The sequence below is a fragment of the Neovison vison genome, chromosome 7 (genome assembly GCF_020171115.1).
Source record: "Neovison vison isolate M4711 chromosome 7, ASM_NN_V1, whole genome shotgun sequence".
NCBI lineage: Eukaryota > Metazoa > Chordata > Mammalia > Carnivora > Mustelidae > Neogale > Neogale vison.
The window spans coordinates 114,415,041-114,438,638 of NC_058097.1; the positions used below are offsets into that span (position 1 = coordinate 114,415,041).

The 23,598-nt window shown below is 50.1% G+C and overlaps 1 protein-coding gene across 4 annotated transcripts in view; it reads left to right on the forward strand.

The window, feature by feature from the left end:
• The window catches only part of PKNOX2 (PBX/knotted 1 homeobox 2), a 304,551-nt gene that overhangs the window by 107,762 nt on the left and 173,191 nt on the right, over positions 1-23,598 (forward strand). For all 4 annotated transcript variants that reach the window (XM_044258141.1, XM_044258138.1, XM_044258139.1 and 1 more), the window contains one exon: positions 12,945-13,014. The gene's annotated coding sequence lies outside the window, so the exon portion shown is untranslated. The remainder of the gene's footprint in view (positions 1-12,944; positions 13,015-23,598) is intronic.

The window sequence follows — 23,598 nt, forward strand, 5'->3', positions numbered from 1 at the left end:
TCTCCTCTTCCCATGGGAGCTGTAGGCTCAGAGAGAGTCTCCTTTTGATGGCTGCTGTGGGGGACACCCTTCTCGGAGATGGAGACGGCTGGGCGTGGACTTTAGAGAACCTCCAGCACAGGTCTGAGGGAAGTCGCTGACCGTCCACCTCGTCGTTATCTGGATGTACGTGCTTGAAGTGGGGACACCCCTGTCCATGGTCCCTGCATACATGCTAGATGACACTTAATCTATCAAGCAACTGGTGTCTGTTTCTCCTTTTAGACTGGCTCCAAACTCCATGAGGGCTGGGAGCTGGCTTTGCTGTTCATTACTGATCTCCAGCCTAGGCCAGGGTCTGACATACTCAAAACACGTTTTGGAAATTGAACGAAGGGAGTTACAGGCTGGCCTCCACCCCCGGACATGTGTGGGTCAGTTTTACCCCTTCTCTCAATCCGTTTCTGCAGACAAGAATCAGGAGGTTGGAAGGGATGATCTCCAAGGTTCTAGCCAGGTCTAACAGTGCAGAGTTCTGACAACCAGCTGTCCCCCTGCCTCCCCCAGGATAGGCATCCCCCATTGTGGCTGAGGTCCCTTCTGCCCACGAGGATGCTGGCTTAGTCATTCTGTAGGTTTCCAGTCTGGGTCTTGCTCTCTGGCCGCTGGATACTGTCCTCTGCTTGTGCTATTTTTCCTTGACATATCTTCAGTCTTGTCACTTTCCTCAGGCACACAGTTGAAATTTTCCTCCCAAGTAAAGCCAGATACAAAATGAGAGCTTGTTGGCACAAAGAGATGCATTCGCTCTGCCTGAGGCTGCGCCTCCTGGGTAGGCTGTGTTTACTCTTCCTTCTGGTCCCTGACCCACCTCCACCAGGGGAATGGAGGGCCTCTTCATTTCTCCCCAAAAGAAGGTGAACCTGTAGCTCATCACTTCCCTTTATCATGCGGCCTTTATGCCTGCGGTAGAACTACTCTTGCTTTCCGTGAAACACCAGCAGCCATAACGATCATATTTACTTGCACGAGAGAAATAATTTTAACTTCTGAAAGTATATAATTATTTCACTTCATTTTTAAATATCTCTGTGCTGCCAGCAAAGCAAGAATAAACATCTTGATTTATTTGAGGCCCAAAGATTTATTGGAATCTAGTTCAAGATTTCTTGGAATCTTAGAACTTTCCAGCTTCATGTGAGCCTAGTGAATGAATATCTCCTCTGCTGATTCTTAACCTCTCTGGGGACATGGTTAGCCTTGAAATCTTGGTAAAAGTGGATACATCTCTCCACAGAAAATGAACACACAAACACCATTCTGGAAAAAATCTCAAGGGGTTTGTGGACCCCTAAAGCCTTAACATTCCTCTTACCCTGATCTGGCCACTTGGTTTAGTAGATGAAGAAACTGAGGCTCACAAAAGTTCAAAGGTCACATAAGGTCAAAGGGCCGTGAGGACAGGACTGACTCCTGAGTCGTGACTAAAATTAACTTTCCAGGGTGCCTGGGTGGCTCAGTGGGTTAAAGCCTCTGCCTTCGGCTCAGGTCATGATCCCAGGGTCCTGGGATCAAGCCTTATATCAGGCTCTCTGCTCAGCAGGGAGCCTGCTTCCCCCTCTAAAACAAAGAAATAAAATTAAATTAAATTAACTTTCCAGCATACCAAGGTGCTCATCGTTGCATTGAGTGAAGGGCCGAGATGCCCTCATCCCATTCTCAGTTTCCTAGTTCCTTTTCCCTTTAGATTTCCTGCAGTGGATACAAGGGACTGTCTTCCATTCCGGACTAGAGGAGGCCCACCTCACTACCAGTTGCCTCCTACCTCCCACCAGTTTACCAAAAAATATATATATTTTTTCTTTTCCTCTGCACCCTAGATTTTGTCGAGCACCAGCACTCTGGAATCCCTCCGGCTCAGATATTTCCACAGGAAAGTTGTCTTTCCTGCCGGCAGACTGGCCTGGGAGCCCCTGTCCCTTTTTGCCTGGCGGCTCCCTCTCCGTGTTCTCCCCACTCAGCCTTCAGAGACTCGGGGTTCCCTGCTCTCTCTGTGGGCCCCGGGCTCCCTTGTCCTCACCTCAGCTGTCAGTGGCTCCTCGTCCTGCTCTTGAACATTCTAGGCTCTTGTTTTCTTTTCTGAGAGAAATTGAGAGACATTAGTGATGGCATGTATTTTTAAAAATTGAGGTAAACTACATCTAACATAAAATGGAGCGTCTTTACCACTTGCAAGTGTGCAATTCGTCCTGTTGCGCAAGCGTGATTACCACCCATCCCGGAACCCTTTTTATCTTGCAAACCTGCAACTCTGTGTCTGTGAAACCATTACCCCCCATCTCTCGTCCCTCCCAGCCCCGGCAGCCGCCATTTTACCTTCTTTCTCTGCCAATCTGACTTCTCTGTGTCCTTCACGTGAATCATACCATTTTTGTCCTGTGGTGACTGGATCATTTCACTTAGCATGGCAGCCTCCAGGTTCATCCACGTTGTACCATGTGTCCGAATTTCCTTCTCTTTGAAGGCTCTGATCCTTCCTCATATGTACTGACCGCGCTTTGTTCATGCTTTCACCTGTCCACGGACACCTGGGTTGCTCCCCGCTTTCGGCTCCTTGACTAAAGCCGCAGTGAACATGGGTGCGCAAACCTCTCTGAGCCCCTGCTTTCAGTTCTTTGACGGGTATCCTCAGAAGGGAGGTGTGTGTTTAGGGGGGCTTAATTATTTACCAGTCTTCCATGAGTCTATTTTTATTTTATACTTTTTTTTTCTTTTTAAAGATTTTATTCATTTATTTGACAGACAGAGATCACAAGTAGGCAGAGAGGCAGGTAGAGAGAGAGGATGAAGCAGGCTCCCTGCTGAGAGGAGAGCCCGATGTGGGGCTCGATCCCAGGACCCTGGGATTGTGACCTGAGCCGAAGGCAGAGGCTTTAACCTACTGAGCCACCCAGGTGCCCCCATTTTTATTTTATTCTTAAACTAACATCTGTTGAAACGTGACTGGCCTCACTGAGTCTGCGGCACAGGCCTCAGAGGGCGCTTTCTCTGGGACCTCTGGAGGCTCCTTCCCATCCTCTCTCCCTAAAAGACTCCCGCCCCTCCCCACTCACTTCTACTCCCTAGTGGTGCTGCTTTTTTCTTCTTAGTGCTTAGCACCACTTGACTTACAGATATATGTGCATATATAGCTTGCTTGTTTCCTCCATTAGGATGTGAGCTCCATGAAAGCTGGGACTTCTTGGTTTCATTCATTGTTCTATCTTTGGTGTCAGGCACAGGGCCTGGTACATGTGCCGACAACAAAATTATTAAGTTATTATTATTATTTTTTTAAGATGTGTGTGTTTACTTGGAGGAGGGTAGGGGCAGAGGGAAAGGGAGAATCTCAAGAAGACTCCCCGCTGAGCAGGGAACCTAATGTGGGGCTCTGTCTCACAACCCCAATATCATGACCTGGGCCAAAATCAAGAGTAGACACTTAACTGACTGAGCCACCCAGGTGCCCTAATTATTAAGTTATTATTATCTCAGATGAATGATTGAATGAATGAATGAATAAGCGAGGTACTATTCCTACCTGCAAGGCCCTTCCGGTCTGGTAGGCAGAGAGACACGTTCAAATGGTTCTGTGGCAGAAGACAGGGACTGTGAGAGCTTTGAAATGGGAGCAGCGTCTGTGGCTCCGGGATGGCCCTGGAGAGTGGACCCTGGAAGTACCTGCATGTACGGGGCAGAGTTTCCCCTTGACGTTGATAAAAAGGCCAGTGTGACTAAGTAGTTTTAAATTCGCTTCTGGGGCGCCTGGGTGGCTCAGTGGGTTAAGCCTCTGCCTTCAGCTCAGGTCATGATCTCAGGGTCCTAGGATCGAGTCCCGCATCGGGCTCTCTGCTCAGCAGGGAGCCTGCTTCCTCCTCTCTCTCTCAGCCTGCCTCTCTGCCTACTTGTGATCTCTCTCTGTCAAATAAATAAATAAAATCTTTTAAAAATAAAATAAAATAAATAAATTCGCTTCTGACCAGTCTCCTTGCTTCATGACATGATAGTATCATCATCAGTCTCCAGGAAAGGAAACCAAGATGGAGCGAGATTAAGGAACTTGCCAAGGCCACGAAGCTAGTGAGAAAGGCGGGTTTAGAGTCTTTTTCTTTCTTGTGTCAATCATTTTTCCCTTATTAAGTTTCTTTTCACGAATTTACAAAAGTGGCGGTGCTCACAGCAACCAGAAACCAGGCAGAGATGTGCTACAAATGGTGTCCCTTCTTCCCTCCGTTCCCGGTGCCCCCGCAGCACCCGTGTGAACACGCCGGCCACCCCTTCCATGCTGCCTCCACGCTCACACAAACAGCAGAGGGATCACCTCACTCACTCTGGAGTCTTCTCTGTTCTTACAAAAATGGAACCACTCCACACACATCCTCTGCTACTTACTTTTCTCATTTTGAACATTATGGCCATCTTGCATGGCAAAAGATGTTAGCTCTAACGCATTCTTTCAATGGCTTCCTTTATGTATAGTATACTTGTCCCACAACTTATGCAACAAACCCGCTGTTGGTAGGCATCTAGGCTGTTTTTCACTTTTTCCCACGATAGATGCTATCACATAATCCTTGGGCCCTGCTACCTTTCCCATAGAACACATTCCCAAATTGCAGCTGCTTGGCTAGTCTATGTGTATCTTTAATGGTAATAGACACTGTATACTATTTTTCCAAAAGGTAGTGGCAACCCAATGTCCTGCTTTTAAGCACTGCACTTTCTAGGCCTGACTGACTGTCCCCATCCTTCTTCCCTTCCTGCTTTTCCTCAGAGCCTAGTCCCTCAGGTTCATCCCAGCCTCTTCCCACCTGACCCAGGACTCTCCGGGAAGGCAGGAGAGCCACCTCTTCCTTCTCTGACCCGTGGCCGTAGGTGACCCTGGGCAATGCTCTGTCCTCTCCCTTGGCCAGGGAGGACTGGAGGTCAAGAAACCAGGATTATTGTTCTAACTCTTGCCAACCAGCTGTTTGACTCGGGGCAAGTCACTTTACTCTTCTGTGCATTGGTTTCTTCATTCATAAATTGAAGGAGGTTGGGCTGGAGGCCCTGTAAAGCCCTCCGCTTCTCCAGATGACCTCTGTAGTTTGAGACATCCACAGAGCTGGCTCCCAGTTGGAGCACTGGGGTCTGTCTGCTCTCTGGGGTGGCAGGGAGTGGGTGGGTGCTGAAGACAGGACAGAAGAGCCTTTCTGCTGCTAACTTCCCTCAGACGGCCACCCTGTGGCCCTAACTGCTGGTTCTTGGTGGGTAGGCTGGGGATTCTGGAGTCAGACTGAGACAGACCTGGGTTCGAACCCAGCACGTCTATAATCCAGCGGCATCAACTTGGGCCGCTTGCCTCGCCTCCCTGCACCTTGACTTCTGAATCTGTTAAACGAGCAAGATGAAATGGCCTCAATATTCTAGAGCAGCGCTGTCTAATACACCTTTCTGTGATGATGGAGATGTCCTCTCTCTCTGAACCTTCCAGTACAATAGCCACTAGATACATGTCGAGCACTTGAAATGTGGCTGGTGAGGCTAATGCCTGCATTTTAAATTTTCTGTAATTTTAATTAATGAGGATTTGAATTAAAAAAGCTACACGTGGCCAGCAGCTACCTGGCTGGACTGTGCGGCTACAGAGTACGAACATGAGGCAGAGGGATTCAATGTGTAGGAAGCACTTAGCTAGCGCAGGGCCTGGCACATAGTAAGCACTCAATAAATGTTTGCTATTATTAGGTATTATGCATCTTGCTTTCCGGCCCGCCACACCTCGTGGCTTTCAATGACACCCCATACTGGCTGTCCCAGAGTCACCTGGGGGAAGGAGGGAGAGGGGGAAGGTGTTGCTGCGGTGGTGCCTGTCAGTAATGAGCCTTGCACTAAATGTTTCTGGTCTGCTCCTTTCCCTGGAGGGTCATGTGAGCCAGAGTGGTATGTGGCCTGCTTTGCAAGTGATTAACATGGTGTAAGCAATCTGCATAGAGAGAAAAAAACCCTCCGTTGGTATTCCATTATTCTATTAGAGTTTCACAGAGCCGGGATTAAGTGGACATGATTTCTTCCTATGGGCCATTAATTTTGTTTTATTGCTGGTCTGATGGCCATTACCCTTTTTTGCCAATGCATTCCCCCATTAGGTTTGTACAATTAACAAAATATGTGCTGTTAGGGCTTTGATAGGAACAGTGGGATGGAAATAAAGGGAGGGGGTACAGCCGCCCCTGAGTTGGGGTGGGGCGAGGCTGGGCCCGGGGGTGGGGCCTCAGGAATAAAGCGGGGTGGGGCTTCTTCAGCACCTGCCCTGTAGCCACTGGCATTCCAGGGAAACTGCCCTAAGACCTTTGCTGGCTCTCCCCAGGCTGGGCGTGGAGTTACCCAGGTGAGAGGGAAGGACACGAGGCAGGCCTGCCTGGGGGTACTGGTATTTTCCTGAATCCCATCCTCCACCCTCCAGCTGGCACAGCACAGCTGAGAACATAATGAGCCACCCACCCTCGTGCTGTCACCTTGAACCCGAAACTCTTCAGTAGGCAGAGTAAGTCAGCCTCTGGGTGTGTGCCCTGTGATGGGAGAGACTTCCAGGGTGACACTCGCCTTCTCTCAGGGTACACAGGAGGGCCCGTGTGTGATTAAAAGGGGTGACGGATCCTCGGCTTCATCTGGTGATTGCCACGTGGACAGACAGGATTGGCATTGTGAGGTCGTCCAGTCTTTGGGGAAAACTTAGAAATATGGATTGTTAAAATGTGAAATCTCCCACTTTTTAGATGTTGGCAGAATTTATAAAAATGCCATGGGGTGTCTGGGTGGCTCAGTCGGTGAAGTGTCTGCTTTCAGCTCAGGTCGAGGTCCCAGGATCCTGCGATCGAGCCCTGCGTAGGGCTGCTTGCTCAGCGGTGAGCCTACTTCTTTCTCTCTCTCTCTCTGCCTGCCACTCTGCCTGCTAGTGTTCTCTCCCTTTGTCAAATAAATAAATAAAATCTTAAAAAGAAAAAAAAGAATTTATAAAAATACCGGACAGGCAAGAGTCAACACAGGGTGGCCAGTTGGCAACCTCTGTCAGAGAGCGAAGACTCATTGAAGGTTTTGAAGGAGGAGTGGCCATGTTCAAATTTGAGTTCCAGAAAGATCCTCTGCTGAGAAGGTGGAAGGTGGGCAAAAATGGGGTAAAGCTAGAGGCCAGGAGACTGATTAGGGCCCGGGAAGAGAGAGAAAGCCTGAGGCAAAACACTGACAATGCCAAGCAAAGAAGAACAGTGATGATCCCGACAGAGAATCAGCAGGTCCTGGTGGGTCTTGGCGTAGTCCCACCTCAGAGGCTGGCCGCAGGGCCAGGAGGTTGCCCTGTGAGCAGGTCCTCCATTCCCTGAGGGTTTGCCTCTGCAGAGGGCCCTGCCGCCCTGGGAGCCCATGCCTCACTTCCATCTGATGTAGACAGATCACGAGGGCCTCCGGCTCCTTCTGGAGTTCTCTAGTTCCTTAGGAAAGTCTAGGATGAGCCCACCAAAATAGCAGGGTTTTATACGCATACCTGTACTTCCAGGCACAGCCCCAAGATTAGAGGCTCGGGCCCGGGCAGGACCTGGGGACCGTGACTCAGGGACCTTTTCCAGTTCCTCTGTAACTGGCCGGCCAGGACTGTGTGGCGCCTGTGGGGGCTGAAGACGGGTGTGGAATTGAGCCTCCGTTCTTCCCAGGCTTTGGGAATGGCCGGGTGGGATGCATCTCAGAGTAAAGTATTTAATGCCAGGCCATTTTATCAGTATTCAATTACCCAGGTACTGTGTAATTTAGAGACTGGTGGCCAGGGCTCACCACACTCTGACTGCCAACCTCATTCAACAAATGTAAGCAGCCACAAGCTGTGGTCAGGTGATGAGGGGAACACAAGGGGAACAGAAAGGAGACTTGACAATGTGGTGGGACACCCAGGACACACCGTCTGGATGGGCGTGTGGTCCTTCCGGGGTTTCCTCCTGGAACGGTCTGCTCACGTTTTGTCTTTCTCGGAAGTTTTGCTCATATGCCCATGGAGGGGTTTTCAGAGAAGAAGGGCATTCAGAGAGACTCTTGGTGTCCAAGAATGGCTTTTTATAATTTGTCGTCATCCCAAGGTCTGGCTAGGGCATGGGCAGTGGATGAATGCAGAAGTCCTCAACCTTCTTGCTTTGCCTCTTTCTCCCTTTCCATTCAGCTGCTGCCAGCCATTAAATCTTAACACTTAAAAAAAAAGTAGCCCTCATTTATTATTACTATTAATATGTTCCAAGCATTGTACAAAATGCTCTAGATGCATCGGCTCTTTTAAATATGCTACTATTACCCCCCTTCTAAAGATGAGAAAATTGAGGTTTGTATAGATGAAGGTTTGGTAAGGGATGGCCCCAGGTTTGAACCCAGCACTCCCTCTGGCTCCCACATCTTGACTCTTAACCAGGGTGAGATACTGAGCTCCTTAGAATGAGACTTAGCACCCTCCCTGGCAGGTTAGTCTGGGCAGCCTCTGAGGTGTGTAGATGTCAGACGGAAGTTTGGTTTAAGGATTATCTGGTAGTCTAACCCTATCATTTTGCCTATGGGGAAACTGAGGCATGGAGGGGTTAAAAGTTCCTTGTCCAAGATTGCACATCAATGATGGAGTAAGGAGGGGCATGAACCCGTGTCTTGACACCTCTCTGTTAGGGGTGCTCTCTCGGTTAAACTCGTCCTCACAAGCCCCAGGCTCCTCTCTTTCCACCCTCCCGACTTACCTAGGGGTGCCTCCTGGTGCCGCTCAGCTTTCCCGGAGCACGTGCTACCTCCTATGGAAAGCTTTGTCCTGCCCCTCTCTCTGCATTGTTCCCAGACAAACATGAGCTTTCAACAACTCCTCCCTCATTCATCATTTCACCAGTTTCCTCATATTAATAAACGTGAGTGGTCAATTTCATTTATAGTTCCTTTTTGTTTTCAGACCTGAGTTTCAGTTCTGGTTCCATGATGGCGTGGCTGCTTGTGTGCAGGTTTTTGGCATGGCGGCTTGCCTGCCAGGCCCCCCAGCTGCTGGCTTTGGAAGGCCCTAACATACATGGCACACAGGTGGTTTCCCAGCCTGCGTCCACGGGTCAACGCCAAGTTACGCAGACTTCTCCACGGGTGCATGGTCATGAGTGAAAAAAAAGGCCAGTGTGGAGAGGTTGCATGTTCACATATGTGTGTGTGTGTGTGTGAGACAGAGAGAGAGAGAGGGAGAGAGAGAAGAGCAGGCAGACAAAGAGATAGAGACAGGAAGAGAGGGCGGAGAGGGAATGCTTCCCACACTGCTCTATTTATTCCGTTCAAAGAATGGTCCTTGTTACTCTTCTTCCTTTGGGGGGTTGAATTACTGCATGAAACGATGGTGAACGAAGACAGGAGCAAGGTTTTCTCAGTATATGTTTTTGTAAACTCAATCAGTCTCCTGATGTTTTTTTAACATTTCAAAGATGGGCGAAGCCACGTCTGGGAAATACATTGTGGGGCAGCTTCTCACCCAGTACAGTCTCCCTGCAGTGCTGGGGAGCTCACTACCTTCCGAGGAAGCCTACCCGTTTTTGCATGGTTCCCATTGCTAGACTTCTCCCTTACATTGAAATGAAGGTTGACTTCCTCTCACATCTAGCAATTAGACCTGATCCTACTATCTAGAGTCACACAGCCCCTCTTTCATACAGTTGCTTCAAATATTTGGAGGGCCACCATGTGGGAGAAGGACGGGCAATCTTAAAGAGGGACAAACAAAAGCAGGAGTCATTTCTTCTCTCATGTCTTCTACTGCACAGCCTCCTAGTAATGAAAATAACACCCAACAAAATAGCATTAAAGAGCTAGCGTTCAGGGAGTGGTGATTTTGTGTGAGCCACGGTTCTAAGTGCTTTGCAGCTTACAGAATCATTCAATCCTCACTCAAACCTTAGAGCTAGAACCCTTATTAGCCCAATTTTGCAGAGGGAAAACTGAGGCAGAGAGAAAATAAGCAACCTCTCCTTGGTCGTGCCACTAGTAAGTGGTGGAGTCGGAACAGAAACCTGGGCAGTCTGATTCCAGAGCTTGGACTTTTAGCTACTGGTCGGTCATCTTTGTTCACCTCTCCTCTTCTCTGTCAAAGTTGTTAAGATATAATGCCTGAATTGCCTCTTAAACCAATATGGATTGATAAGTCCAAAGTGAGGGGACTGTTCATCCCTCAGTTGGACACTGTGTGGCTATTAATGCAACCTAAGATCACATGTAACGTGTTTGCAGCAACACACTCTGGGCTCATCCCAAGCTTGTATTAAATTCTAATCACCTGAACCATTTCTTTCTTTCTTCCTTTTTTTTTTTTTAACCAGGTTACCCAATTCTGTGTTTTTGCAATTGACTTTTGAATGTAAGAGTGAGATTTGGTGTATATATTCTTGTCAAACCTTTTTCTACAATTCTGTACAAAATAAAAATGGATTTGCATGTGGACATGGGATATAGTAATTTGGTGGTTTAGAGTGATGATAGGATTGTGGGCTGTATTTCTTTATTTTCAGAATTATTTCTTTTATGGCTGTCATGATTTTATTGTGCAAAATCTGGTAGAGGAAAAAAATGGACTTTTTCATCTTGGCCCATTCTTGCAGCTTGTTAAAAGCTTTATAACACTCTTGAATCCATCCCTCCAGGCGCGGCTGTCCTTCCCAGTTTCACGGCATATGCAAAAGGCAAGTCTGCCATATCTTCTTCTAAGTTGCTGGCGGCTCAAGAGTCAGTCCCAGAGAGCGGGGATAAAGTGCTACTGCGTGCAATTCCGTCTAGAGACTTCTTACACTGAGTTCACGCATGCTCAGTAGCCGTGTGTCTGTTGTTTACAAGACTCTAAGTTGGAGCCCATGGCCGACCATTGCCAACCCATGTCTGGTTCTGAGCTGCTGGTTGTGGATTCTGTTGGGAAGGAACAGGGTCTACCAATGAACATTTCAACAGACAATACTGAAAACCTAATACATCCTGGGCCCTCTGCTAGGTTCTGGGGCTTCACCGATGCATGAGATGTGGTCTTTAAGGAATTGCAGTCCAGGGGTCTGCACTTACCTCAGAGGAACTTCCTTGAACCATTAACCTCAGTCATGCAGATGTTAGTAGACAGCCCCAGAGGAAGGGCCTCAGCCTGGTGGACATCATCATGAACAAAAGGGACATTTTCTTTCCATGAGCACATCACACTATACCCCATGCATGAATTATCTATCTGAAACTCCTCTTCTTCCAAGAAGCCTCTCTGTCTTAATTAAAAGGAAGATCTTTTTTAAAAAAGATTTTATTAATTTATTGGAGAAAGAGAATGAGAGTAAGCATGAGCAGGAGAGGGCCAGAGGGAGAAGCAGACTCCCTGCTGAGCAGGGAACCCAATGTGGGACTTGATCCTGGGACCTCAGGATCATGACCTGAGCTGAAGGCTGTCGCTTAACCAACTGAGCCACCTAGGCACCCTAAAAAGAAGATTCGAAAGGGTTGGGGCAGGTGAGGGGGCTCCTCTTCTCCGTGTCATTTCCTTGTTGAAAAACTAAATGGCTCTACCAGCTTCTGACCCAAGCCTGACCTCTCAGAGTCCTGATGTTCTGGCCCCAACTGGCTTATTCAGTGTTGGTTCCTCCTTGGTCCCTCTCAGGCAGGCCGGCATTTGCATTGCCCCAGGGCACTCCATGCTGCCCCCTCCCCCTCATCCTTGCTTGGATTGCTCCCTTTCTTGGAATGCCCTCTTGCTCCCGTCTACCAGCCAAACCTTGCCTGTCTGGTCTCCAAGGCCCCACTCGCGTTCTCCCTCCTCCTGAATACTTCCTTGAGTGCCTCAGCTCTCGCCAACTTCCTTTCTCTGTGGAGAGAGTATTATAGTCCCTACCACACAGTTCAGCACTGCTGTGCATATGGTCTCATCTTCTCTGATGCTATTCTATGTAGGTCATCTTATTCCCCAGTGACAGCGTGGCAACACTTCTATACCAGGACCCACCCATGGGTGTTATTCCTGCTGCACCCAACCAGTGTAGACCATGGAGCAGACACATGATAAACTTGTGCTGGGTTTTTCTTTTTCTTTTTTAAGATTTTATTTATTTGAGAGAGAGAGAGATCAAGAGAGAGCACAAGCAGGGTGAAGGGCAGAGGGAGAAGCAGACTCCCTGCTGAGCGGGGAACCCGATGTGGACTCGATCCCAGGACTTCGGGATCATGACCTGAGCCAAAGGCAGACAGAGACTTAACTGAGCCACCCAGGTGCCCATGCTGGGTTTTTCTTATTGTTGTTATTACTTTCTTCCAGAAAGAGAATTAAAAGCAGTCACATTCTTTTATCTTTCCAGTCTTACCCTCATTATGCTTCTCCAGGCGACTTCTTTCCCTTTTATCCTAGTTTGGACACCTCGCCTTTCCTTGAACATTCTCTCCTCCATCGGGACCTTCCTTAATCCTGCGGTAAACAACAGTCTTGGCTTTGTGGTTTGCCAGTGTTGTTCAGCCTTCCCCGTATAGGTTGCAAGCTTTCATGGGGGCTGCACAGCTCTGTCCCCCTGCATGGGGTCCTCCATCAGACCGGAGGCATCAGTAAATGATTATTGCTTTGGTCAGCTCAGGGCTCTCAGCAGCCATGAGCCTGTTTTTCTCCGGGATACCTATAGGGAAGGGGATGAAACTCACAGGAAATTGAGGCACCAAGCAGGTAAGGTGGGAGCGATCCTCTCTCTCTGTCCTGGTTAGCTGTCCTAACCAATAGTCGTCCTGCACCCAGAGTCCCTTCATCAGGAAACGTTCCCACTCAGCACTGTGGGAATAGAGTCCTGGCTTTGCTCCTGCAGCAGACCCACTCTGAGGCTTCCCTCTGCCCCACCTCGGCTCTCACTTCCAGCAGAATCATACACATCTATAAAAACCTTTTCTTTCATTGGCAGGTGAAGTCCGGAGGAGGATTCTGAGGCTTCCCATCCTCCATGCCGCTCACCAGAAAAGGAACTGTGAACTGTAAGTAACTGTGCTCGGTGTTTCCATGCTGACTCAATGAGGTTACGGGTTAAGGACCAGCCCTGAACCTGATCTTTAACAGCCATGCATTGTGCAAGAGCGATCCCCAACAATGAGCCGGTCAGAACGTAAAATACGGTGGACTTCTCTTTAGATTAGGTCTGAATGTGACAAAGAAGCCCTGTAATATGACATCCTACTTAATTAGATTTTAGTGATTGTGCATTAAGGTGGACTTGACGTGTCATATGTGTCATGAGTGTCGGAGAGGGAAGCTCTTGGATTTGCAAGGCCAACCCAGCCACTGTCATCTGTGGGCTGAGCCGGGGAGGCAGTGAGCAGAGGAAGTGGGCTGGTTCAGAGCCCGCACTTGTTGTTACACCTTGGTTTATTTCCAGGGGGGTGTGGGGGAGGGGAAGGGAGACCCTGCTGGTGGCGTCCTTTACATCGGCACAGTTATGACCCCACCGTCGGCGTTATGAGTCATTTTGGCCCCCACTCGGTGAAAGCCCACCCACCTGGAGGAACCCAGCCCAAGTCTGGTCTCCTCAACGAACCCTTCTTTGGTAACTCCAGCTAGAAGTGCTCTCTCTCCCTCTCCCCGAGTTTTGCCACACTCACACGCCAAGTGCCCCTCTGGCCTGCACCTTCCCACATGCCCCGCAGTGAGCTCCTGGAGGACAGTCTGGGATTCCCATGTCTTTCTGTCCCCACGGCACCCTCCATCTGGTCTCTGCTCCGCAGATGTCTGCCGGAAGGTTGGGTTGCCCTGGGCTGCGGAGCTTCCCACCCTGCTTCTGGGGCTCCGGGAGGCTGGGCTGCCGCCACGCCTCTGAGAGGACGTTGGCTTCCAACCAGTCCGGGGAATTATAAATGATTAACCGTTATCAGTGCACATCTTCACCTCTGTGTAAAAATAGATTGACTGTAATGAGTATTTGAATAAATCATAAGAATGGCCGCCATGCGATCGTCTAACATCCTGCCAATGGCTGCCCGGTGAGTGAGCAGGGCGCCGGCCCTCCCGCCTAATGGCCTGCGATTCAGGGCTGGTCGCCTCTGTGATTGACGGGCTGCGGGCACCTCCTCCGCAGCCCAGGATCTGGAGGGGTTGGAGCCCGGGGGAGCCCTGGGGAGGGGGCGGGTGGGGAAGGGTGCCTCCCTCCGTCCTGTTCCGGGAAAGCCTACCTAGGAGATGCGGCTGGGAGGCTGGGGGAGCCACAGTGGAAAGGCCTTTGTGAGAATCATGTCTCCTCGCTCGGGAGGTTAAAGGGACCTCATAAGTCAAGTCAAGTAGGAGAGAAGCAAGCTGAGCGTGAACCTTAATGAGAGTGGAGAGTGTGAGGGAATAGGTCTGCACATTCCCTCCCTGCCTCCGAGGGCACCCGTGCCTGGCTCTGGGCCACACACACCCAGGGCGAGCTCCCTCACAGGGACGCACTCTTGGACCTGCATTGAGGAGCAAGGACAAGCAGGCTTCTCTGGGCGCTGGGGTTCTGAGGTGGCAAGAGTCAAATGCTCTTTCAAGGGAGTGTTTGCCAAGGCTGCCTCAGGCTTGAGCGTCCTGCGTTTTGGAGAGGGAGGAAGAGGAGAGGGGGCAGGCTCAGGGGGCCTGGGACCAGATGAGGAAGTCTCGGAGTGAACACCAGGGAAGGCTGGACTTGAGAAGGAAACCGAAAACATTCAATTTAATCCCAGAGATGTTCCAGTCACTTCCGCTGTGTAACAAGCCACCCCAAAACTCAGCATCTTCACAACATTTATTATGCGCATGTTCTGTGAGTCAGGAATTCAAACAGGGCACTTTAGGGACGCCCTGTCCCTGTTCCCCTGGGACTGAGACCTCAGGTGAGGCAAGTGAAAACCTGGGTGCTGGAATCATCTGAAGGCTCATTCACTTATAACTTGGGGGGCTGGTATGAGCTGTTGGCTGAGATTTTAGCTGGGGCTGCCAGGCAGGCCCATGTGACCACTCCCTATGGCTCAGGTTTCTTTGAAAAATGGTGGCTGGACACCAAGGGGGAGCACCCCACCCAAAAGCGAACAAGAGCCAGGTGGGAGCCGTATTGCCAAGGTCAAGTAGCATCTCTTCCACCATGTTCTCTTGACTGGGGCAGTTAACAAAGGCCTACCTCCCAAGCTGGGGGAGGTTTGTGTCAAAGATCAGGAATTAAAAGGCAACTGGGGCTGTGTTGGGGACTGGGGAAGTCTGGGCAGCCCTTCCTATCTGACCCCACGTCCTCTCCTCTCCTTCCTGCCCTTCGGCCACATGCTAGAACCTGCAACATTAAGGGACCAGGCCCCCTTTCCTTTGTCATTTTCCTGACCCGGATGCACCTGAATTTGGAAGAGAATCTGAGTGCCTGAATGCCTTGTGACTTAAGAGGATAGAAACAAAACTCAAGCAACGAAAGAGTGGAGACAGAACCAATTCATGTTCCTGAGGGGCTGAGATCGGAGAACGTCTAACGCTGGAAAGGGAGGGAGCAGGCAGGGAGGAGAAGGGTAAATGGGCTTGGTTGATAAAAAGGTGTGGGGGTTTGGAAACTTAGGCCCGGAAATGAATGTTTAATTTGGACACATGAAGCAACAGATGAAAACATAAAGCTCATTTGTATTTTCAAGGCTCCAACTTGGTGGGGGAGGGGGGAGTTAGGGTTTGAAATCCAAGAGCAAGAGTTTCGGTTCCGACTTAGCACCTTCGTGATCCGGGCCCATCTGCTCAGTCTGCAGATCGCTCATGTCCCGAATGCACATGGGACCGTACGCCTTTCCCAGGACCGCTGTGGGGACCGCCGGGAAGGCAGCCTGGGAGAGCACAGTAGCCATTCTTGGCACACAATAGCTCCTCCAAATGGTTCAGTCATTCCTCCACCCAGGAAATAAATAAGCGGAGTTGGAAAAGATTGTTTCTCTCCTTTACTTCTGACAAGGGATGGTCAAGAATCTTTCCTTTAACTGTACCCTCCATAAAAGTTCACTCATAAACTATTAATATTTTAATAATACACATTAGCATCTTGCCCTTTGACAAATGAATATTGAATGAGCAATAAAGAGGCAAAAGAGTAACCAGGTGCAGGGCTGGCAGAGGGGGAGCTGGGATCTTGCCTTGTTGTCCGAGGGAATGCCCCTTTCCAGGCACCATGTGACTCGCCTCTCTCTCCCCAGGTGACCGCTAGGAAACAGCTTTTAAAAAGCGCTCAGACTCCAGCCCAGCCCAGTCCGAGCAGGATTTCTCCTACGGTTTCTTACCCTTGGCCAGAAGGGACTTGGGACAAGAGAGGAAAAGTCACAGAAGAGCTATGAAAGGCATGGATGTTTTGCCCCCTGTGCAAAACACCTTAGATCTCCCCTCTCCCTCTGCTAAGGGTGCAGACTTCTTCCTGATAACATGTCCTCCCGCTGCATGAAATGAAGGCCTGTGCCCACCAGAAACCAGTCAAATGAGCTTAAGATGTGTAGCCGGGGTGCAGGAGTGGGAGAGCAACTGGCCCCAGGGGGGGTCCCAAGCAGACCAGGTCTGGCCACTCGCTGCTGACGAAATCCACAGGCAGAGACAGGAGTGGTGGGGAAACAAGAAAGGGATTTATTTCAGTGAGGCCAGCAGCCGGCTCACGTCACAAAGACTGTCTCCAAAGTGCTGAAAATACATCCAGGTTTATATAAGGAAAATGTAGGACAAAGGTCGGTGGGTACATGCAGGTGGGCAGTGAGAGGTCGATCATTGTTGTGGGGGCAGTCACGTGGGGTCTTGCTGGTATCAGGACAGTTGTGACTGCTTGACGGGGTAGTCTCGGTGCCCGTCGTGGGATGCTTTGCCCACTGGGTCGTTTGTCTGAGTGAAGAGATAAGCTGGAAAGAAGAACTTAATTAGAAAGTACAGGCTGAGCTTGACACGGAGGTAGTCCTCTTTCGGAAATAACTCAGACTCGTTCCACCTGCCTCTCGTCCTGTCTCCTCCAGGTCTTGATGGACACCTGTGGTTGGGGTCGGGAGGTGTGTTGAGGTTTATAAGACAGAATTTCCTGCCTCTTGCAGTTCCTGCTCCCAGCCCGGCTGCCACAGCCTCCAGTTTCTCGTGGTATCCATCTGGGCGGGGAGTCCTTGAGTGTGCAGAGAACAGTGACAGGGGCTCTTCGTTGGTCCGGCTTAATTGGTGTGATTTAATGGTGTTTCTGGCGGATTCAGATTTATACGGCTTTCTGAGCTGCAAATCTGCTTTCTAAATGTAGAATTTTTGTGGAGTGGTAAAAAATAATGGCTGTTCTGTGATTCCTGCCTCCCGAGCTAGGAGATTGCAATTTACATTATGCAAATAGACATTATGCAATCAAGGCACTTTAGCAGGAATCTGGCGGCAGCCAGGCCGCTGATGAGATGCCGAGGTCTGCAGCCCCAACTGGAGGGGCTCTGCAAGAGCGGAGATGAAGTGGGGAGTGGGTGGGGCCGGCGGGGAGGACGCAGAGTCTGTTCCTCTGGCCCAAGGAGGCAAAGTGGAGCCTGCCCAGAGATGAATGCATCCGGGGAGCTGCCAAAGCGACTCTCTCAATTAATGGCTTTGTTTAATCATACCCCCTGTCCAGAGGAGTATTGTCTTACGGATAATTTCGTTTGCCTAACGAGATTTTGCTAATTAAATCTCCTTTCAGTTGGTGTGACTATGCCTGCAGGAGAGGGGGCTATTTGAAGTCGGCTCCATAAACCTTTCTGGAGAGGAGCTGAGAAGGAGGGAAAGAAGGGAGGGGGAGAAGAGAAAGGAGGGGAGGGAGAACCTGGCCTGCTGTGAGCGGGACTGGAGAAGGTTTGAGGGTTTGAGAACGCCAAAGTGGTGGCCACCACCCACCTTGCCTTTCTGTCCTGTTTACTAGAAATGCAGGCTTATAAATCTTTGTCTGGCCTAAGGGATTTAGGCCACCATTTTTACTTCCTCTGTGGCTCCTGTGACCTCCACCATTATCCCTTCTCAAGTTCTTCCCGGATCCCCAGGACATTGTAAAGGATTTCCAAGCATGGCTCCCAGTAGTTGTGGCTGCGGGTGGTGGTGGTGGTGACGGCCATGGGGAAGCCCTCCCCCACTTTTGCTCTTAGCCAGCCAGTCTGGCTCTTCAGAGAGGAAAGATTGCTCCCAGATTGGCCATTTCTCCAGGGATAATTGCCTGAATCAAAGAAGAAAATACCTCGTCAAATTCATTTATCATCAGAGTTAGCCAAGGAGAGCCTCCTGTATACGGAGGAGCCTAACACTGTGCCTGACTGGCAGGAACCTAATTCATGCCATTGCATCTGACCAGCCCCGCCTGTGCTCCATCACCCTGGTGGGGCTTTACTGTCTACAATCTCCTTGGCCTGACTGATCACAGGCTTCCATGCGCAGCTCTTGTCTACTTTTCCAGTTTCATCTCCTACCCCCTCTTTGCTGTTTCCTCCTCCCTTTTACTTATAGACACTAAGACACAAGGGTACTTTCCTACTCCTAATATCCCCAATATGCCTAGTTGCTCGATTGCCCCCAGATACTCTCTATAACTTCACACCCTAGAGACTTTGCAAGTGCTATGTGCTCTGTCTGGAATCTTCCTGACCTGGTAACCGTGTTCCCAGCTCACATATCTCCTCTATGACTACCTCCTCCCAGAGGTTCCCTGCCTTTTGTGAAACACTGCTGTGTCTTCCTTGTCATCCCAGGAACTCAAACACAGTTATTTGTCTGTCTATCCAAGTTAAGGACGAAATCTTATTCTTCTCCTAATCCCAGTATCTAGAACCAGGCCTGGCCATCATAGGCACCCTGTAAGGTTGGTCGAATGAAAAAAAGAATGAATGAAGGGGACCTGGGTGGCTCAGTGGGTTAAAGCCTCTGTCTTTGGCTCAGGTCATGATCTCAGGGTCCTGGGATCGAGCCCGCCATCAGACTCTCTGCTCAGCAGGGAGCCTGCTTCCCCCTCTTTCTGTCTCTGCTTGCCTACTTGTGATCTCTCTCTGTCAAATAAATAAGTAAAATATTAAAAAAAAAAAATGAACGAAGCTAGGAGAAGAGGGTGGTGTGATGGAGAGGCATTCTCTGGGAAGTCCTTAAAGCCCCAGGCTGGGTGATGGTGGTGGGAAATCAGGAGACTGATTTCTGTTGAGTCTCTGCAGAGTTAGTTCCCTGTCCATTACCTTTACTTCCTGGCTGGGAAGGCATTACCTCTGTGGGCTAGGTCATGCACTTCATTTGTCAGCATCTCCCATCACCCATTCTGACATAAGTTCTGTGAGGGGGGTATTGTTTTTGTAGAGGGACCCGAGACTCATTTGTCCTCATCAGAAAGCAAAACAGGGTTTAGCTGTAATTGGGCCCACTGGCAAGGCCCCAACAGGATCTACCTCTAGCTAGGCAAAAGCTCCTGTGCTTCCCAGTGTCCCTCCCCATCCCATCCATCCATCCACCATCCTTTCATCCATCCACCATCCATCCAACCATCCATCACCCATCCATCCATCCATCCATCCATCATCCATCCACCTGTCCATCCATCCATGCCTCCATGCATCCATCCATCATCCATCCATCCATCCATCCATATATCCATGCGTCCATCCATGCATCCATCCACGATCCCTGTATCCATCCATGTATCCATCCATCCATCCATCCATCCATCTATCCATGCATCCATCCATGCATCCATCTACCACCCATCTATCCACCAACCCACACCCATCCATCCATCCATCCATCCATGCATCAATCTGCCCATCCATCCATCCATCCATCCACCTACCTATCCATCCATCCAGCATCCATCCATCTATCCATCCATCCATTCATTCACTCATATCCACCACCCAGCCAGCCAGCCTGCCTAGAAGTGTATCACTCCTTTGCTGCCATGACACCAGGGCTCACACAGTGCTGGAATGCTTATACATGTTATAGGATGGGGCAAAACTCAGCCCCATAGTGTGCCTCCAGCTGCTGGGTCTGAACTGTTGCCCAGCTAGTGGTGGAGATGTCAGGTGTGGAGGAGTCTGCATTCCATGCTAGAGAGCATAGGGAAGCCCAGAAGATATGGCTCCTTTATATTCATGTATGTCATCACATGTGTGTGTTATGTGTGTGAACGCAGGCAGCAGGGTGTGTGTGTATGAGTGAGGCAGTGTTTGTAAAGAGTGACTTTGTGTTTTTCTTGGTTCCTGGGTTTTAGTGCTCTGCTTTTGCCTTGCTGTTTCCCTGTCACTCCGGGTATATCTGTCAGTATGCTGTCTCTGCACTAGGCTTTTACTCATCTTAATATCCCCACCATGCTGTCCATGCTCTGAGTCTGAAGTGTTTCTTGGTACATAATAGGTGCTCAACCAGTGCTCCATGATTCACTGAATGGCTGAATGACTGAATGATTGAACGAGTGAACAAGCATGCACTTTGGTGTCACATAGACCTGAGTTTGGACCCTAGTTCTGTTATTTACGTAGCTGAGAACTTGGGATTAATTTTCTCATCCAGAAAGCCAGAATACTGAAACTACCTATTCTATCTTTCTCGAAGGGCTGTTGATAGAGGATTATAAGAGATATGTGAAAGTGGTTTATAAACTATGAAGCACTATACAAGTATAAGAGGTTATTATTATAATGGTTATTACACTTGAAGTGATCATTGTGTTTGAAAATTAGGGATTCTGTTTTCAGGAATATAAAATCATCCTGGCCTGATTTGAACTCTGAGACTTACAGAACAATCATTATAGGAACTGATGTAGATTGCCCAACTATGAGAACTATCAGGGGTGGGGGCAGGGGCTGGTGAAAATGGCCCATCTTCCCTTGTGCCACCGTCCCCCAAGTGGACCCACGTGGGAAGTCTCTCCTGAGTCTGCAATTGCCTAGACTTCTGTGCCTCGTTATCTTTGCAAACATTGTTCCCTCTGCCAGGAATCCTTCTCCCCTTTTATCCACTTTCTTTTGACCCTCTCCTGCCAAGCTGCCACACTGTCCCTGGGCTCCCAGGTTACCAAGTACGCCTCCCTGAGGGCATTTATGGCAGGGCATCTGCGCCTGTGCACGTCTGCCACGCCCCCCTGCTCTCAGCCCACCCCCCCACCCCAGGCCACAGCACTCTCCTCCAGGGCCAAGGAGCCTCACTCTTCTCTGCAGGCTCGGAGCTAAGGGGGTGAACAGATGGGTGGTGCAAAGTGAAGGGAACGATTGGAGATTGGTAGATGTACAGGGTTTGAGCTTTCGAAGTCCCCTAATCTGTAGGGGAAGGCGAGGAAGAAGCTTCAGAGAAAGGAGCACTGCCTTGCAAATAAACCACAATTTCTGAGAGGCATTTTCCACCCACCCTCATGCCCAAAAGATCAAATAGGCTGATCTTCCATGGGGTTTCTGAGCCTGGGGACCTCAGTCCTCTACAGGTGGGTGACTGGTCATAAGCCAGCTGGGCAGTGAGGCCTTTGGTTGGCGCTGAGTCCTTAGGACAGGGAGGCACCTGCCTGTTGCTGACCCCTACAGGTGAGTGGTTACCCACGTGGGGAGGCAGGTGCTGCCTACCGCCCCGCTCAGCCCTTCCAGATTCTTTCTCTTGGTGGAGTCAGCCCCAGCTGGTGGAAAATCTGTTGGAAGCCCTCCTAGGAACTGGCTCTTTTGCCTCTCCCTGTGTTTGGAGGCATCTTGTCTCCACCCTGCTCTGGGCTTCTCCCCCACACCCTCCCACTCCCAGCCGTGCTCTTGGAGCCCCAGGCAGCCGCAGCAAAGTGCCAGGGGGCTGGGAGGTTTTTCATTACCGAATGCACTGAACCTATTTGTGAGTGTTTTGCAAAGTGTTTAATCCAAGGTGTTCCCTCAATTAAATTAGTGCAAACATCTGTGTCCCACATCCACGTCCATTTGCATTCTGTGCCATTTATTACAGCGGGAAATTGGAATGCACCTTAGGAATACTTAGGACCGAATTAGGCTAGGTTGGGGTGGGCATCGCAAGGGGGGGGGGACTTGTCTGAGGGTGCCTGTGAGGTTGGTCCATAAGGTGGATCCTTTTCCAGCCTTGGGACGTGAGGAGGAGCCCCTTTCTGGTGCAGGAGACTGCACAGAGAGAAGCTTTGGGGACGTGGGACCACCGGTCTTGTGGGGGAGGTTGAGTGAGCTTAATTAATGCCCCTGATCCCCACCTGGGCCCAAGTACCTGCAGAGGCAGGAGGAGTTCCCTGCTGTTGTTTTATAACTTTAAACCCAATTAAAAAAAAAAAAAAGTGTATCACATTCAAGTGACCCACCTGGGTCTCTCCCTGGGGGGCAGGGTGAGCTTTCCTGCTAGAAGGGGGGTTTTTTCATCATGAAACTGCTCAGCCTTGGTGACTGGCTGAGTGTGGGTGGCAGCTCTCTTCCTCACCATGTGATTCCCATGACTGTCAAGTACCTCGGGAGTCCTGCTGTCTTAAGAATGTTGGGGGCACTTAAGAAGAATAGTTTCTGCTGTGTGATAGGCACTGCCCTCGGTGTTTCTCATGCATTATCCATTGTAACCCTGCCACCAACCCTCTGAGACAAGTCCTCTCAGAAGAGAACAAATCAGGGAGCCGGGCTTAATCAGAGAGGTGAAGCAACACACCATTGTTCCCCAGCTAGAAAAGGGAGCAGCAAACGCACGGCCGCCAGAGCCCAGAAGACTGTGCTTTCTGCTGTCCACAGAGCTCTCTGAGTTGAGGCAGCTGGGAGTGGCTCTGAGTCAGGGACCTGGCCACCTTCCCAAATCTGGTGGCCCGCATGTCCTGGCCAGGCTGTACAGAGGCCCTGGTGGTAGCCTGCCTACTCCCGGTTTCTAGCCCTTTATTATAGGATGGACTCCCCTGTGGTCCCCAGGGGCCTATGACGAGCCTGCAGGTGACCCACCTGAGGGAAGGGACTCCTGGCTTTTATGGAATGGGGCAGGGAGGAAATATGGAAATCTTGGGAGTGAGAAAGAGGCCAATGGGATGTTCAAGGACCCTAGAGATCAGTGAGTTCCTCAGTACTGAGTGGGGAAACTGAGGCTCAAAAAGAGTTAACACTCGCCTAAGGCCACTGAAGGTTTTGTGGTAGAGGCTGCAATGGATGGAACCCGGGCTCCCAGCTCCTGAGAGGGAAACTGTGTCAGGGCCTGGGGAGGTCCCTGGGACTTCAGAGGGCAGATGCTGGCTTTCTGGATGCAAAACGTAAGTCAAGGCTGAAGCAAGGACCCAGGGTGAGAAGGGGATGGGAGGCTGCTGTGGATGTTGTCTACTAAGGGTCTGTCTGAACTGCCCTTAACAGAGGACCTTCCAGGTCCTAGAGGGCCGCTAGCCATCTTCAGCCTGGGTCCTAGGGTGGTTTCTCACCAACTTCTAGGGTTTCACCTAGGGACATCTAGGGGCCAGCAGAACTTGGGGAGGCAAGACCTAGGCAAGGACCTAAGGCTGCAAACGACCACCCGGTGTCTGGCTCTGTCTTCCCTTTGCTGTGTCCATTCTGTGGTCTGGGAAACATCTGGAAGAATAGTATCCAACAGATTCGAGCTCCCACTTCCTCCGCCAAACATGTTTTACTTAGCCTTAGTTTGCCTGTTACAGAGTAATAAAAACCCCA